The following is a 17,737-nucleotide window of genomic DNA, read 5'->3' on the forward strand; positions in this document are numbered from 1 at the left end:
TTCGAACCTACTATCTCCCGAATACTGGATACTGGCCGCACTTAAGCGACTGCAAGAAGAAATATTTATAAACCCTTTTTCCTCACATGGTTTTCTCGTTTATACTGACTTAATGGAGTGCAGTCGAAGTTAGCTGATGCAGTTAATATTAGATTAGGAAATTAAGTCTAGATGAATACTGTAACTTGGGTAGTAAAATAACTAACGATGGCAGAAGTAAAGACATAAAATGCAGACTAGCACAAACAATGAAGGCCTTTCTTAAGAAAATAAATTTTCTCACTTCGAACACTGATATAAGACTGAGAAAGATGTTTTTCAAGACTTTCGCCTCGGGCGTGTAATTGTATGGAAGTGAAATGTGGGCGATAAGTAGCTCAAAGAAATAGAATAGAAGCTTTTGTTTGAAATGTGGTGTTACAGAAGGCGAGATGGGTATATTGAATCACGAATGAAGGGGTACTAAATCGAATTGGTGAGAGGAGATCGATTTGCCTAAATTTGACGAGAAGAAGGGACAATGTTAGGACACATGTTAAGACATCCAGGACATTGAGAGAAGTGTAAGCGGTAGGAACGGTAGGGGTAGACCAAGGTATGAGGATGACAAGCCGATTAGAGCACATGCGAGATGCAGCAGTTATGTAGAAATGAAAAGATTAGCACTGGATAGGGCGGCATGGAGGGCTGAATCAAACCAGTATATAGACTGATGACTCCGACAAAAATTACAACCACCACCTTCCTAGCTTAATCAGGTCTATGAACCATGTTGCTGTCCGACTCGTTGGCTGAACGGTCAGCGTACTGGCCTTCGGTCCAGATGGTTCCGGGTTCGATTCCCGGCCGCGTCGGGGATTTTAACCTTCATTGGATAATTCCAATGGCCCGGGGGCTGGTTGTTTGTGCTGTCCCCAACATTCCTGCAACTCACATACCACACCTAACACTACCCTCCACCACAATAACACGCAGTTACCTACACATGGCAGATGTCGCCCACCCTCATCGGAGGGTCTACCTTACAAGGGCTGCACTCGGCTCGAAATAGCCATACGAAATTATTATTATTATTATCTAGTTGCTGTTAGTATCAATATGGTCGTGATAATGAGCACATTCGTTTTTTACAGCGGTCCGAGAGACCGCCTAAGCATAGCTTGTAGCTGGAGATAGAGCACGGCGGAGAGTGGCCGATCCTATAGCACCTATATATCAGACATTATGTCGGGCTCCATGGCTGGCCTTTGGTCACAGGGGTCCCGGGTTCGATTCCCGGCAGGGTCGGGAATTTTAACCTCAATTGGTTAATTTCGCTGGCACTGGGGCTGGGTGTATGTGTCGTCTTCATCATCATTTCATCCTCATCACGACGCGCAGGTCACCTACGAACCTCAAGTCAAAAGACCTGCATCTGGCGAGCCGAACTTGTCCTCGGACACTCCCGGCACTAAAAGCCATACGCCATTTCCATTTCATCAGACGTTATTAATTTGGTTGATCGAGAACTCGCAATTTACCTATTTATTTATTTTATGTATTTAATCATTTATTTAAAGGACATCTGAGTCTATGCTCGTAACGGTGCAGTACATACATTCAATTACACAGCAGATGTAATCGAAATTATATGCAAACTGTGTCTGACATGAGTACTTAACTAGTTTACGCTGAAAAGTAAGCAATGTGCATGTCTCTGTTATGTCTTCAGGGAGGCTATTATAAATATTTACAGATTAACTTCTGGTGTGGTACATATGGATATCTGAGTTAGTTTTACAGGAAGTATTGGAGTGTATCAACTTATGCTTTAGCTTATACACCAAGAGAGCTGAGGATTTTTGATGGAGACTAGTGAGTGATAGGATGTTACAATATTTACATAAAAGTGCATCTTTTATGCAAGATTGATTTTTCAAATGCAATAAATGATGAACAATTTTGGTACTTTTGGCTTTTTTTTTTTTCAAAACTTGCGGTTTGAACACCTCTACTTGCAGTTATTAGAAGTAGAGTGTCGGTCTCCGGATCCCAAGATCACGGGTTCACGTGTTCAAACCTAACAGAGGTGGAAGTGAAATGCTTCACTTTAAGCTTTATTTTGCATTCTACGTATACTTTCCAGTACCTCTGTTTTAATAGGCCCTAATAATAATAATAATAATAATAATAATAATAATAATAATAATAATAATAATAATAATAATACTCTTATTGGCTTTACGTTCCACTAACTAATTTTCGGTTCTCCGAGACGCCGAGGTGCCGGAATGTTGTCCCGCAGGAGCTCCTTCAAGTGTCAGTAAATCTACCGACAGGAGGCTGACGTATTTGAGCACCTTCAAATACCACCATACTGAGCCAGGATCAAACCTGCCAAGTTGGGGTCAGATCGCCAGCGCCTCAACCGTCTGAGACACTCAGGGCGGATAAAAAATATGTGACAGTACATTTCGTACGTTGTTGACAGGTAAAATAGCTCTGACGCTAACTTTGTTGTTTACCCGACAAAATAAAATTAAAGCTCAACGTTAGATCACCCCTCAGAGATCTGGCTTACTCTGCTATCTCAAAGATTAAAATAGACCGTAGAGACTGATTCGCAGGCAGCCAAAAGTGCAGTACGTTAAGATGCCTGCACACGATAGCTGGGGTCTGTTTGTTAGGTTGTCAGTCCAGAGGCTGGTTGGATCCTCAAATAGCACCACCAAAATGAGGCGTATTAGGCAAGATGAGGAGTGAGGTAGTTTGCCATTGCTTTCCTCACTGAGCTAGACAGTGCTATTTTGGCACGACTGATCCTATGAGCAACACCATGCATTACACTCAGACACACTGGTTGTGCTCCGAATGTCATTACTCAGCACCACCCATACCCTATAGCTGGGGTAATGGCGATTATTGTTTTAAGAGGAAGTACAACCGGGCAATCATCCTCTATTAACACTGATCAGAGGAAAAAAAGGAAGAGGCCCAACCCTTCGAAAAATGAAAGGGGACGAAAAGGGTGACCCTTATTATCAGAGGCTATCCTAGCTGAAAGTGATACTAATAAACCTACGTACTGCGACACTAATTTTTCGACTTCGTTTTCACTATTACTATTTGCTTTACGTCGCACCGACACAGCTATGTCTTATAGCGACGATGGGATTACCTGGCGTGAAAATAGGAAACCACGGAAAACCATATTCAGGGCGGTCGACAGTGCGGTTCGAACCCAGTATCTCCCGGATGCAAGCTCACAGCTGCGCGCCCCTAAAAGCACGGTCAACTCGCCCGGTTTTTCGAGTTCTGAACGAATACACACCTGAATACCTATCATCACATTTTTACTTCCTCTCATCCATCCATGGACATAATACCAGATCGACTTCTACCCTTATTATACCGGTTAATCACTCATCTGTATACCGCCGCTCATTCCAGGTGTCTGGGGCAAGGCTATGGACCATTCTCCCTGTCAGTATACCATAGCACTTCAATAGTCTAATTTAAATGGTCTTGTCAATATTTCCTGTTAAATACGTGAACAGCTTGTATGAGTGTTAGAGTGAATGAGTGCAAGTATGATTTAGAGCTATTGTTTGGTTAATAGTAATGGCATGTGGTCTCCGGAGAGGCCTGCTCCAGGTCTTTAGAGTTGACTCCCTATAGGCGACCTGCGCGTCTGTGAGAATGGGGCTCTACCTACGATGATATCTAATTCTTATGACAACACACACACCCAGCCCTGAGCCAACGGAATTAACCAATTAAGATTGAAATCCCCGACCCTGCCGGTGACCACTAGACCAAAGGCCAGCATGCTAACCATTTAGCCATGGAGCTAGGTAATTTAGATAGATAATATTAATTATTAACAAAATAACTATAATACTATTTTATTCCATTAATTTAGGTAGTTTCTAGAGACTGTATACAGTGTTATTTTTTAAATTACGAGACTATGTACAGTATGTTCTAGTTACGTGTAAGACAGGGCCGTGAGTCCTAACTTCGCCATATGCAAAGACACAAAATAAATAAATAAATAAATAAATAAATAAATAAATAAATAAATAAATAAATAAATAAATAAATAAATAAATAAATAAAAATGAAATAGTCCCTAGGTGTCGAAACCTAATACCATCGGGAACGGAAAAGAATAAGAGTTGGCCAAGGGAGGCCGGATAGAACAGATGAAGGTGAACAGTCTGGTAAAAGTGAGTAGAAGCAATGCCAGGACTTGGTTAAGGGCCTCGTGGTCGCCAAACCACTTTCCCAAGTTATGAGCCCCTGGGGCCCCTTTTAGTCGCCAGACAGGCAGGGTATAACGTGGATTTTATTCTACCAACCCCCACCCACAGGAGGCTGAAACTGAGGCCGTATTATTATTGTTATTGTTCTTCATTAAAAAGTGATCAAGAGCAATTCTTCAACTCGCTTACCTGGGGCTTGAATGGCGCTCCGTTGTTGCCCTACAGTCTAGAATTAACTTTGTAGCGCAGCCAAGAATGGAACCCGGATCAAGTAGGTACGAAGTTATGACGATACTTCGACGAGAAGAGAGTATTTAAGTCAGATTAATATTGCAACTCGAAGCGGGATCATGACTGTTTATTTCTAAATCACGCAAATCACGTATACTAACATTGTGAGCTCTTTGTTCCATATTCGCAATACTCTATGGCATGGGAGATAGTGGGTTCGAACCCCACTGTCGGCAGCCCTGAAGATGGTTTTCCGTGGTTTCCCATTTTCACACCAGGCAAATGCTGGGGCTGTACCTTAATTAAGGCCACAGCCGCTCCCTTCCCAGTCCTAGCCCTTTCCTCTCCCATTGTTACTGTAAGACCTATCTCTGTCGGTGCGACATAAAGCCAATAGCAACAAAAATAGCTCTTTACAGTAAAAAGAAACATTGATTGATTGATTGATTGGTTGATTGATCGACTGACTGTATATTTCAGGATTACGATGAAATCACAGATCAGTATCATGTAGTTTCTTAGTTACGCTTTAAAATGCTCATTTTGATACCAAATGGAATGTCACGAATTTCAAAAATGTGAATAGAATAGAATACTCCCCTACAACAGCTTCCGATCAACAGAAACTGATTGCAAAAAATGTTCAGAATCATGAGCTTTTATAATAACCCGTATAACAATTAGTTGTGCCTACTACTGTACAACATAATATAGGCTACAGTAGATCTACGTAGGGTTGTTATACACATCTTGTTCGTTAACTGTTAAGTCCCAGAGGTTAATTAGTGTTGTATATTCTTATACAAACACGTATCCTACCCGTTATTTTCATTAGTGGTTCTTACGTTTCTTTCTTCTCTTTTCCGAATTTGATCAACTGCTGTATGGAGCGCATAGAACTTACGGCTTCTGTCTGGGCCAGATCCATTCTTTATTTAATCGTTTTGCGAGGAATTCTCTTTTTCTTTGAAGTTAAACAAGCTTCACGTACAGAACATTTTTGTTTTAACGTCTCATAAGAAAGCCCTTAAGGTTTTTTTTTTTTTTTTTTTTTTTGCTAGTTGCTTTACGTCGCGCCGACACAGATAGGTCTTATGGCGACGATGGGACAGGGAAGGGCTGGGAGTGGGAAGGAAGCGGCCGTGGCCTTAATTAAGGTACAGCCCCAGCATTTGCCTGGTGTGAAAATGGGAAACCACGGAAAACCATTTTCAGAGCTGCCGACAGTGGGGTTCGAACCTACTATCTCCAGAATACTGGATACTGTCCGCACTTAAGCGACTGCAGCTATCGAGCTCGGTCCCTTAAGGTTTAAGGAACCTTTGTCTGCTAGGCACGTACAGTACTCGTTGGACAAGCACACTATGACCCATACTATAAATTAACAGCTGACCACACTACGGCTGTATATATCAAAAGATTTCATCTCATCTCTTCCTCAAGAATTCCAAGAAATTGTTCTAGGTTGCAGTCTGTTGTTTTCTCTTCTCTGCGTAACTCTACCCAGCCCTTTTAATTAAAGCTCAACTACATCGAATTACCAAAATAGTCATGAGCTGCATTTAAGATTTCCAGATGTAAAATAACAGTCAGCTGTCATGACACTCACTGAGGGGTCGTGGTGATTGGAAGAGATTTATTGTTATTGTCGCTCTATAGCATGGAATATTTCTGCGACGCTGTAACAGGTAGCAAGCATTTACTTACATTTCCTAGGCAGTAACTGTAACACAACGTGGGTGGCAAAGGCCGAGAACTAGGAAAGTAGTGGACAGGGTCTTAATTAAAAATGCCTGGAGTGAAAATGGAAAACCATGGAAAACTATTATTCAGAGCTATCGATTGTAGGTTTTGAACTCGGGCTGTTTTCTTTTGCCTTTCTCTTACCAAGATAATCATTTTAATCCCTGCTTAGTTCTGTGGCGTTTACATGTTACAACACGTTTGCTCATTTCCGTGATCCAGGCGTCTGTTAAAATCTGTAACAATTCAATGGACATTAATAATAATAATAATAATAATAAATTGGCTCCTTGACTGAGTGGTCAGCCTTGAGCCCGTGGGTTCAAAGGATCCTGTGTTCGATTCTCATCGGGATCGGAGATTTTGGCTACTTCGGTTCAAAGTGTTCTGGATTCGATTCTCGTCTGGGTCGTGGATCCTGGCCGCTTCGGTTCAAAGGATTCTTGGTTTCATTCGGATCCAGATCGGGGATTTTGGCCACTTCGATTCAAAGGATTCTGGGTTCGATTCCCACCCATATCGAGGATTTTGGCCACTTCGGTTCAAAGGGTTCTGGCTTCGATTCTCGTCCGGGTTAGAGATTTAGGCCGCTTCAGTTCAAAGGGTTTTGGGTTCAATATCCGTCCGGGTCGGTGATTTCGGCCGCTTCTGGTTAATTTCTATGACTCGGGGACTTCATCCAATGCACTCTTCTTAATACACACACAACACATTACACTATCGACCACCACAGGAACACGCAACAGAGAATACATCGCTCCATATAGTACTGTCGGCAGGAAGGGCATCCGGCCGTAAAACAGTGGGAAATCCACACGTGCGGAAACTGTTCGCATCAGCCGGTCCAGCAGAGTGTAGAAAAAGCGGGATGAATATAATAGACTAATAATAATAATAATAATAATAATAATAATAATAATAATAATAATAATAATAAAAACAGAACAAACATGCCTGGTGGACAGCTAGATGTGAAGAAGTGGTAATGCAGAGGCAGATGGCCTGGTTAAAGTGGAACTCACAGAAGACAACAGAGTGAAGTTCTTAGAGCAACTGCCAATATCATCAGACAAGTGAAACGGCAATTCACAAAGACCAATTTACACAGTTGGATGATGACTTCAAGAGGAACAACACCAGAAATTTTTACAGATGCTTTAAACGGAACCTTAGTCACTACAGTCCACCCAGTCTCCATTTCCGTGGACCAGATGGGAAGATAGCCTATAATGACTCTGACAATTGCCACCTTCTCGCCAAGTACTTCGAGGATCTCCTTAATTGTGAATCACCTGATACCTTTTTTACTTACCAAGACAACATCAAGCAACCAAACTCGCAACCACCATCCAAAGAAGAAGTAATACAAATCATCCAGTCTTTGAAAAACAACAAAGCATCCGGAGAAGATTCAATAGTAGCCGAACTTTGGAAGCAGGCTGGAGACAAGACTGTAAGCAAGTTGACAGAAATTCTACAAAACATCTGGGAGACCGAAACATTACCTAGTGACTGGACCACTGCATTGATTCATCCCTTACACAAGAAAGGAGACTTGACTGACATCAATAATTACCGAGGAATCTCATTGGTACCTGTCATATACAAAATTTTCTCTAAAGCCTTATTAAATAGAGCCGAACCTCAACTAGACCCACAATTAAGAGAATACCAGGTAGGATTTAGAAAAGGACGCTCTTGTACAGAACAGATACTCAATCTTCAATCAGTATTACATCAAGCAAAAATGGCCGGTAAGAAATACGTTGTCATTTTCGTCGACTTTACATAGGCGTATGACTCAGTAGACAGACCTACTCCTACGAAGATTTTTCAGGAACTAGGACTAGATGAGAAGACCCACAACCTAATCAAACAGAATTTAAGCAACACACACCAGGTCACGAGTAATGTTCAGAGGAACCATATCAGAAAGTTTTGAAATTAAATCAGGAGTGAGACAGGGAGATGGTTTGTCCCCTCTCCTCTTTAACTGTGCCCTGGAAAAGGTAATTAGAGAGTGGCGAAAGGAATTAGCTAGAAAGGAGATTCCAAGTGGCATTTATCTGGGACAGTATTGATTGTCTGGCGTTTGCCGATGACCTGGCCATTATATCTAATTCAATAGAAACTTCAGTGAAACAACTAAATGTCCTCAGACAACAAGCAGCAAAGGTTGGGCTACATGTATCTCTTGAAAAAACACAATTCATCACGAACATCGGTGAATCTCCTTGTACGTTGCATCTGGAACAGGGAGAGATCAGGAAAACCAACAGGGAGAATGGGTGGAATCTAATCTCACTGAAGGAACAGCTTTGTCAACTCGAGTTAACAGGCTTGAAATGGCCTACCAACTGACGAAGAATACCTATAATAAAAAGTGTCTCTCGTAATACTAAGATGAAGCACTACCGGACAGTCATCCGCCCTGAAGCCTTATATGCTTCAGAGTGTTTAACACTCAACAGGAAGGGACTTGTGGAAAAACTTGAAATCCGGGAAAGAAAGATAATGAGGAAGATTCTGGGGCCAGTCAAGGAAGGTGACAATTATAGAAGACGGCCTAACCAAGAGCTCTACAAGTACTGTGAAAGAATAACGAATGTAGCAAGGAAGAGACGCCTAGCATTCTATGGGCACATCTATAGGAATCATCCGACCAGGTTGACCAACCGGATTCTCAGCTACTGGTAAAATAGGAAGACCAAGTCACCATGGTTGATCGAAGTGGATAAAGATCTACAGGAACTGGGAATAACAGAAGGAAACTTAAAGGATCGGACAACACTCAGGAAGATACTTAAACATAAGGAGTTCCAGGACAGACTACCAACGAAGAAGACTGGCGCCCTTTGGGCAAAGGAGAGGAAGGAGCAACACAGCCTGAGGATGCGCAACTACTGGGCAAACATCAAAGCCCATTCCAAAATGCAATAGTTGAATGTCGTGGTCCTTAGCTGGCCTATACGAAATAATAATAATAATAATAATAATAATAATAATAATAATAATAATAATAATAATAATAATAATAATAATGTCTCGACATTTGGCTCATCTTCGTGTATCTGTATCCTGTTTTAAAGACAAATTATTTACATAGAGATGTATAAAAGCTGTATCCTAGGCATCTACCAAAGTTTAATAATAATTTTAATTGGTTTTACGTCCCGCTAACTATTTGTACATACAAGGTCCAGGAATGTTGTACTATATGAGTTATTTAATGCGCTGAAAAATCTACCAAAAAGAGGCTGACGTAAAGTATATGACAGCTTCAAATACCATCAGACTGAACCGGGATTCAAACCGCCAACTGTCGGCAGCCATGAAAATGGTTTTCCGTGGTTTCCCATTTTCACACCAGGCAAATGCTGGGGCTGTACCTTAATTAAGGCCACGGTCGCTTCCTTCCCACTCCTAGCCCTTTCCTGTCGCATCGTCGCCATAAGACCTGTCTGTGTCGGTGCGACGTAAAGCCACTAGCAAAAAAAAAAAAAAAAAAAAAAAAGCCAACTTCTTCTGAGAGGACCACTCCTACCATCTGAGCCAATCAGCTTGTTATAGGACCTAAACACGGCAAATAGTTACAACTGTTCAAACGTAAGTGAGCACCGAATGAGTCTTCGTACCGATCAGCCTGGCACGCGAGTAGTAACTCATTCTTCCCGCCCCATCTGCAGTGACCAGCGGACCACACACGCCCGCCAAATTCATGTGTCCATTCTCTGAATAGCGTATAAATCACCCATGCTACTACTTCTTTCTTTCTTTCTTCCTCTTTTGAATTACAATCCACTCTAACAGAATTGAAAGCAAATATTTAGGCAAACCACGCTCTTCGGTTTGGTATTGTGTGTGTAATGTCTTCATATTTCATTGTTCATTTTCCAAATGCGAGTCTGTCCGAGTGGTGTTTTGAAAGGCGTTTATTTGTCGGAAGACCTATAATTGGTACGTCCCCATAATGTCTTATGTTAGTACAAATGGCTTAGTAATAGCTTGTAAATCCTCAGAATAAACTTTCGATTTACATAAATCCATGTTCAACAAGGCATGAAGAAGATGAAGTGGAAATCGATTTAAAAACGTTATAGCCACTGCTGTTAAAGTTGTTCTTTTTCTTTTTATCAGCTACTCCAAACCATTTAAAAATAGAGAGAAAAAGAAAACTATCTGAAGAGGACGATGGGAAGGTTTTCGACAGGCTGTAATTTTCATGTCAAGCCAATCAGAAGCGTGTGGCGTTCTGTATTCTGCTCTGTAGAAAATGGTATGGGCCTCAACACGCAAACGTTATATGCCTCGAATGCAATAATAATTACTGTGAAACTGGTTTTGTATGTATGGTATATATGTATGTCCAAAAGAAATGGAAGTGGAAAAAAAAAACAGCATGACGATGCCACGGGGGAGAAGGGAGTACTGAATGAGCGAGATAAAAAAGCAATGCGCATTTTTTGTATTTTTTATCCTTTCTAATATGAAGACAGTTACACTGTAATGATAGTGTGTTAGATGAACGCATACAATTCTTGACGAATCCAAAGGGAAGACATGAAAATAAAAAGCAAGCGAAGTTGTAAGTCCGAAATGAATGCTAATGAAGCATGATACCTATCTGTTGTACAAAGCTTGGCCAGAGCAGTACAGCCAAGCCTTATCTTAGTCGCCCTCTACATTATTCCACCCTTTCCAAACAGTTCCTTATCGGTCCTGCCCCTTCCCCTTCCCCTCCTCCGGCTGGCGCGGTAGTCATTATCACTCTCTATCTCTCTCTCACTCACTCACCCCCTTCCTACTATCTGTATACTATCTCTCCATACACCGTAAAAATAGCCATAAAACAACGACGAATTTGCTAACAATTTCGTCGTCCTGGTCGAGGCCACCCATATATACATACACATCTTGCTCTGAAAATGTGTACCAACAAATTATAAACAACCACATGGCCTCGCTGCGTAAAATAGGGGACAGGATGAAGAGATGTATAATTCGTTTTTCCATCATAGCGACAATACAAACTGAACCACCAGAGCGAAACAAGGATTACCGCGTGCATCGGGGTGTGCAGTTGTTACGATATACAGTATTTGGAAGGTGGTGGGTTCGAACCACACTGTCATCATCATCATCATCATCATCATCATCATCATCATCATCATCATCATCATAGGTTATTCTGCCATCCGGCAGGTCCAATCATGGCTGTGACCTCCATATCTCTCGATTTGTGCCCTTTTCTTCACTTCTGCATAATCTTCCTTTCTTTTTCTAATGCTGTCTAATAACTGATATCGTCTCCTTCCCTTTCCTCATTTTCCTTTTAACATCCCTTCAACTGCTACCCCTAGTAAAGTGTTGTGTCTTATATTATGCCCTATCCAAATTTTCTTCCTATTTTGGATTACGTTCAGCATGCTCCTCACTTCCCCCACTCTCTTCAGAACTTCCTCTTCCTGTCGGCAAACCTGAATATGTTTTCCGTGGTTTCCCATTTTCACAAGCTGGTGTTGTACCTTAATTAAGGTCATGGTTACTTCACCCCCTGCCTATTACAACCCTTTTGTATGCTTGGGTACAAAACATGAAGACCTCGCCTCACACCAATACTCTCCAACGGCAGCCCGGTGTCCATTAGCGGCTTATAGGATTTACTACGTCTGCTGTAGCTAGAGTTGCCAAATCGTCTACTGCACTCAACACGAAGAAAGCGTAAGACTGAAGAGAGTGTGGAAGAAAGTGGTTTGGCAACCTCGCCCCACCAAACAAGGATCATGTTGTATCCGTTTCAATACCTTCGGTGTAATACACTGTAGTTAAATATTTACAATATTCGCAGATAACCATTCACGGATGCGGATAGCCATTCGCGGATGCGGATAATATTTTGTATATCCGCCCAGGGCGCTAGCCCCACCGTCAGCGCGATCAAATTGCAAATACGAAAATCCACAGCCTGTTTCCAGTTATCCAGCCGGGTCAGGAATGGAATGAATGAAGCCCCCTTCTAGCAGCTAAGATAGATGATGATGATGATGAGTGTTGTTGTTTAAAGGCGCCTACCATCTAGGTCATCAGTCCCTAATGGTACGAGTAGGAACGAAATGACATGATAAATAAAATGTTAAAATGCATCCACTGATTAGAATTTAAAACAAATTAAAATGAAAAATGATTATGAATTTCACGTAATCAGTGAATTTAATTCGCAATGCCTGATTTTCTGATAAAATGATAAGAAAATATTGATTACAGTAGAATAAGGCATTGCCTTGAAGTACAATAATATATATAATTCAAGTTAGAAGTAAAAATAAGACATTAAAATACACAAACTTAAACAGGGCCAATGGAATAAAACGTAGTTAGCAATAAAATAAAAATTAATAGAAAATATAATTTTATAGGCGATAAAACAGGCCACTATCACTCATAAAAAATGTTTGCTGACTGCTCGTCTTCTCGTAGGATGAGGGGGATGGCACTCGGGAGTTTTAGACTACGGCCAGGTCCACGCACTCTGTAAGAATGTGTACCACGGTAAATAGGTAAATGGCGAGGATAGAAATTGTGCCGGCTGCCGAAGCCTGTCGCACTCCTTTAGGGCAATGATTAATGACTGACAGATAATTATGATATTTGTTTTACGTCCCACTAACTATTTTTACGGTTTTCGAAGACACCGAGGTGCCGGAATTTAGTCCCACAGGAGTTCTTGTACGTGTCAGTAAATCTACCGACAAGAAGCTGACGTATTTGAGCACAATCAAATACCACCGGACTAAGCCAGGATCGAACCTGACTGACAGATGAAATGAAACGATACTGGAGAGTGTTGCTGGAATGAGTAGAGGAAAGGGGTTCGATTTCCACCTCAGACATCCTCGAAATGGTTTTCCATGGTTTCGCATTTCTCCTCCAGGCAAATACCGGGATGGTCGGCCGATTCTTTCCCTCTTCCTTGTCTATCCCTTCCGATCTTCCCATCCCCCCACTAGGCCCCAGTTCAGCATAGCAGGTGAGGGCACCTGGGCGAGGTACTGGTCCTCCTACCCAGTTGTATCCCAGGTCGAACGTCTCACGCTCCAGGAGACTGCCTTTGAGGCCGTAGAGGGTAAACAGATAGAAACAAAGAAAGAAAGAAAGAGAATAAAGTGGTCGGAATTCTAGCAACAACGCATATTTTAACACCACGCTTTAATAAAATAAAAAAGTAGGCCCTATGTCTCAATTATATGACTATATTTTTACAAATTTTATTAGAAAGCAAAAAATACCTTATTCTTAAAATTTCCCTGTTTAAAAAAATGTAATTTGCAGTGGTTTATGCAGAATAAAATCGTTAAACATTCAGCCGAATGGATTTATGTAATGCAATCTGATACTTAAATAAAGTCAAATGAGGGTTTTCATGATGATTTTAAAGGAAAATAACCCAAGGCACACTAGACAGAAAAAAATAAAGAAGACCTTGTCTGTTAGATCAGGTCATCAGCCCAGAGGCGGGTTGGATCCTCAAATAGCACCACCAAAGGTTATGCGGTTGTAAGGAAACCGCAAAAACCAATGGCAGCACCAAAATGATGCGTACTAGGCAAGACAAGGAGTGAGGTAGTTTGCCATTGCTTTCCTCACTGGGTCAGAAAGTGCTATTGCAGCACGACTGACCCTACGAGCAACACCTTTCATAACACTCAGATGCACTAGTCGTGCTGTGTATGTAATTACTCAGCACCACCCATACCCCAGCATATTGTCACAGCCATGGATGAGACTGGGACTTCGGTGAAAGCTACACTTTACTCTAGCCTGTGCCAAGACCTTAGCTAGGCGTTAAAGGTTTGCCATCTCTGTTCTAGTCCTATATCACCCATGGCTCAGTTTACCATGCCTGAGCTATACGATCCGTACCCCGATCCGTACTGTATATCGGTTGCTATTAGAATCTCTTGTAAATCATTTTTCCCCATTCTTTTCTTTAGCACTCAGGTGTCCAGAATGTCCACCAGAACAAGTAAAATTTAGTCGAAGAAACAAGTTTAGATAAAATATGCTACATATTGGTGACAACATTTCTGATAGATTATGATCAAACTAGCATACTTTATTACAGTCTGTTATCCATATTTCTTTTGATTTGTTTTTACGGCACCAGGATATTCGGCTGTAACAAGTGTCCTTTATTACAGTGTCATGTTCTTTATCCACCTACTCGCATATACAATCTCTCCATCCCACCCCTTCACTACAAGCTGTCATGTGAGCCAAGCTTCCCCCTCCACAAACACACACACTCAGAGTAACATACACAGATATATTACCTGCCCGTATCGCTTGGACGACACCTCAATCATTGCACCAGGCCACCGAGCGCTGCCCGAGTCGTACTTAACTTGTGCTATGCTATTCGAAATCGAAAAAGAAAAAGACCAACAAACCTACTTTACACAAACGAATGAAGTAACGTGTTGTATCCTATTCCACATATATTTGTGCAAGTGGTAAAGAAACAGTCTGACGACTTCGACAGTCGGCCAAGTGAGGAAATACTTTGGTGCTGCTTCTGAAGATGATGATGTTTGTTGTTTAAAGGGGCCTAACATCTAGGTCATCGGCACCTAATGCTACGAAATGTAATGAAAATTAAAATTCCAAAAATTCATCCACTGACCAGAATTCAGAACATGATGATGAAGAATATAAATTTAAATCAGAGGATGAAACTCACAATGCTGAAAGTTAAAACAATTCCAAAATCCACCAACTGACTAGAATTAAAGAAAGGTGACGACGAACAATGATTATGAACTTAAAATATTCAGTGAATCCGAGCCGCAATGCCCCACCATCCGATAAAATAAATTAAAACTACAGGACAAACCGAGCTCGATAGCTGCAGTCGCTTAAGTGCGGCCAGTATCCAGTAATCGGGAGATAGTGAGTTCGAGCCCCACTGTCGGCAGCCCTGAAGATGGTTTTCCGTAGTTTCCCATTTTTACACCAGGCAAATGCTGGGGCTGTACCTTAATTAAGGCCACGGATGCTTCCTTACACTTCCTAGGCCTTTCCTATCCCATCGTCGCCATAAGACATATCTATGTCGGTGTGACGTAAAACAAATAGCAAAAAAACAACAAGAAAACTATAGGACAAACTGAACAAGGGACTGCTTCCAAAGCAAAATCCTAAATCGATAATGCTTGTTGTCTAAAGGGGTTCAACATCCAGGTCAAGGTCCCCCACAATGGTTCTAATTGCTGGTAAAGTAGAACCATAGCGTTCCTCATGTAGCGGTACTAATCACAGGTAACGTAGAATCACGGTGTTCCTCACATAGTCGTACAAATGACAGGAGCTGCCCAGAACCGCGGTGTTCCTCACAAAATGGTACTAATCATAGGTAAGCAGACGCATAGTGATCATCTCATAGTGGTACTAAACACAGGAGCTGCCCAGAATCATGGTGTTCCTCACATAGCGGTACTAATCACAGTTAACGCAGACCCATGGTGTTTCTCACACAGTCGTACTAATCACAGGCAAATCCCGGACCTGTGGTGTTCCTCCTAAAGTGGTACTAATTAAAGGTAACGTAAACCCATGGTGCATATAGTGGTACTAATCACGGGTACTGTAAACCCATAGTGATCCATTTTCGTGATACTAAGCACTGACCCATGGTGTTCCTCACATAGTGGTAGAAATCACAGGTAACGCAGACCCAATGTGTTTCTCACATAGTGGTACTAATCACAGGTAACGCAGACCCATGGTGTTTCTCACATAGTGGTACTAATCACAGGTAACGCAGACCCATGGTGTTCCTCACATAATGGTAGAAATCTCAGGTAACACAGACCCATGGTGTTTCTCACATAGCGGTACTAATCACAGGTAACGCAGACCCATGGTGTTTCTCACATAGCGGTACTAATCACAGGTAACGCAGACCCATGGTTGTCCTCACATAGTGGTACTAATCACAGGCAACACCCAGACCTGTGATGTTCCTCACATAATGTCACGTTTTTGTTTGTTTGCAAGTTGCTTTACGTCGCACCGACACAGATAGGTTTTATGGCGGCGATGGGACAGGGAAGGGCTAGAAGTGGGAAGGAAGCGACCGTGGCCTTGTTTAAGGTACAGCTCCAGCATTTGTCTGGCGTGAAAATGGGAAACGACGGAAAACCATCTTCAGGGCTGCCAACAGTGGGGCTCGAACTCGCTATCTTCCGAATACTGGATATTGGCCGCACTTAAGCGACTGCAGCTATCGAGCTCGGTCATAATGGTACTAATCACAGATAACGCAGGCCCATGGTGTTCCTCATATAGTGGTACTAATCACAGGTAAATCCCGGACCTGGGGTGTTCCTCCTAATGTGGTACTAATTAAACCCATGGTGCATATAGTGGTACTAATCACGGGTACTGTAAACCCATAGTGATCCATTCTCGTGATACTAAGCACTGACCCATGGTGTTCCTCACATAGTGGTACAAATCACAGGCAACTCCCAGACCTGTGATGTTCCTCACATGGTGGTACTAATCACAGGCTTCTCCCAGGCCTGTGGTGTTCCTCGTATATTGGTACTAATCACAGGCAACTCCCGAACCCGTGGTGTTCCTCGCATAATGGTAATAATCAGAGGTAACGTAAACCCATGGTGCTCCGCATATAGTGGTACAATTCGCAAGTACTGTAAACCCATAGTGATCTACCCTCGTGATACTAATCAGAGACTCATGGTGTTCCTCACATACTGGTATTAATCACAGGCAACTCACAGACCCATGGTGTTTCACATAGTGGTACTAATCGCAAGTGAAGTCGACCTATGGTGTTCCTTGCATGATGGTAGAAATCACAGGTAATCTCGTGGTTTTATCGCCTTTTACGACAGGCAAGGGATACCGTGCGTACATTGTTCGTCTGCGTCCCCCACCCACATGGGGGTGAAATATTTTGGTATACCATCCTGGTTAGTCGTGCGGTCCAATATTCTTCAATGTGAAATTCTACTCTTGGGTTATTGCTCCCTGACTGAGTGGTCAGCGTCGAGGGGTTTCGTGGGGATCCGGGGTTCGATTCCTGGCCAGATCGGGGATTTTAATCACGCCTAGTTGATTTTTATGACTCGGGCAGTGAGTACTTTTGAGTTTGTCCTAAAACACTCCTCTTCATACACAGTACACACCCCACTAACTATCACCACACAAACACTCAATAGCGAAGACATCTCTCCAAACAAGTTTCCGAGGTAATATTTTAATAAAAGATACTTTTTAATTTCTTCTATAATCCCTAGAAATTTGAGTAGGCCTACTGAATTGTGTTACGCCTGATGCTTGTATAACATAGCGTATTACACTAGCCAATAATCAATTTTTTACAGCTGCTTTACGTCGGGCCGACACAGATAGGTATTATGGCAACGATGGGATACGATAGGGTTAGGAGTTGAAAGAAAGCGTCCGTGGCCTTAATTAAAGTACAGTTCCAGCAT

Source organism: Anabrus simplex, chromosome 4 (genome assembly GCF_040414725.1).
Source record: "Anabrus simplex isolate iqAnaSimp1 chromosome 4, ASM4041472v1, whole genome shotgun sequence".
In the NCBI taxonomy this organism is placed as follows: Eukaryota; Metazoa; Arthropoda; class Insecta; order Orthoptera; family Tettigoniidae; genus Anabrus; species Anabrus simplex.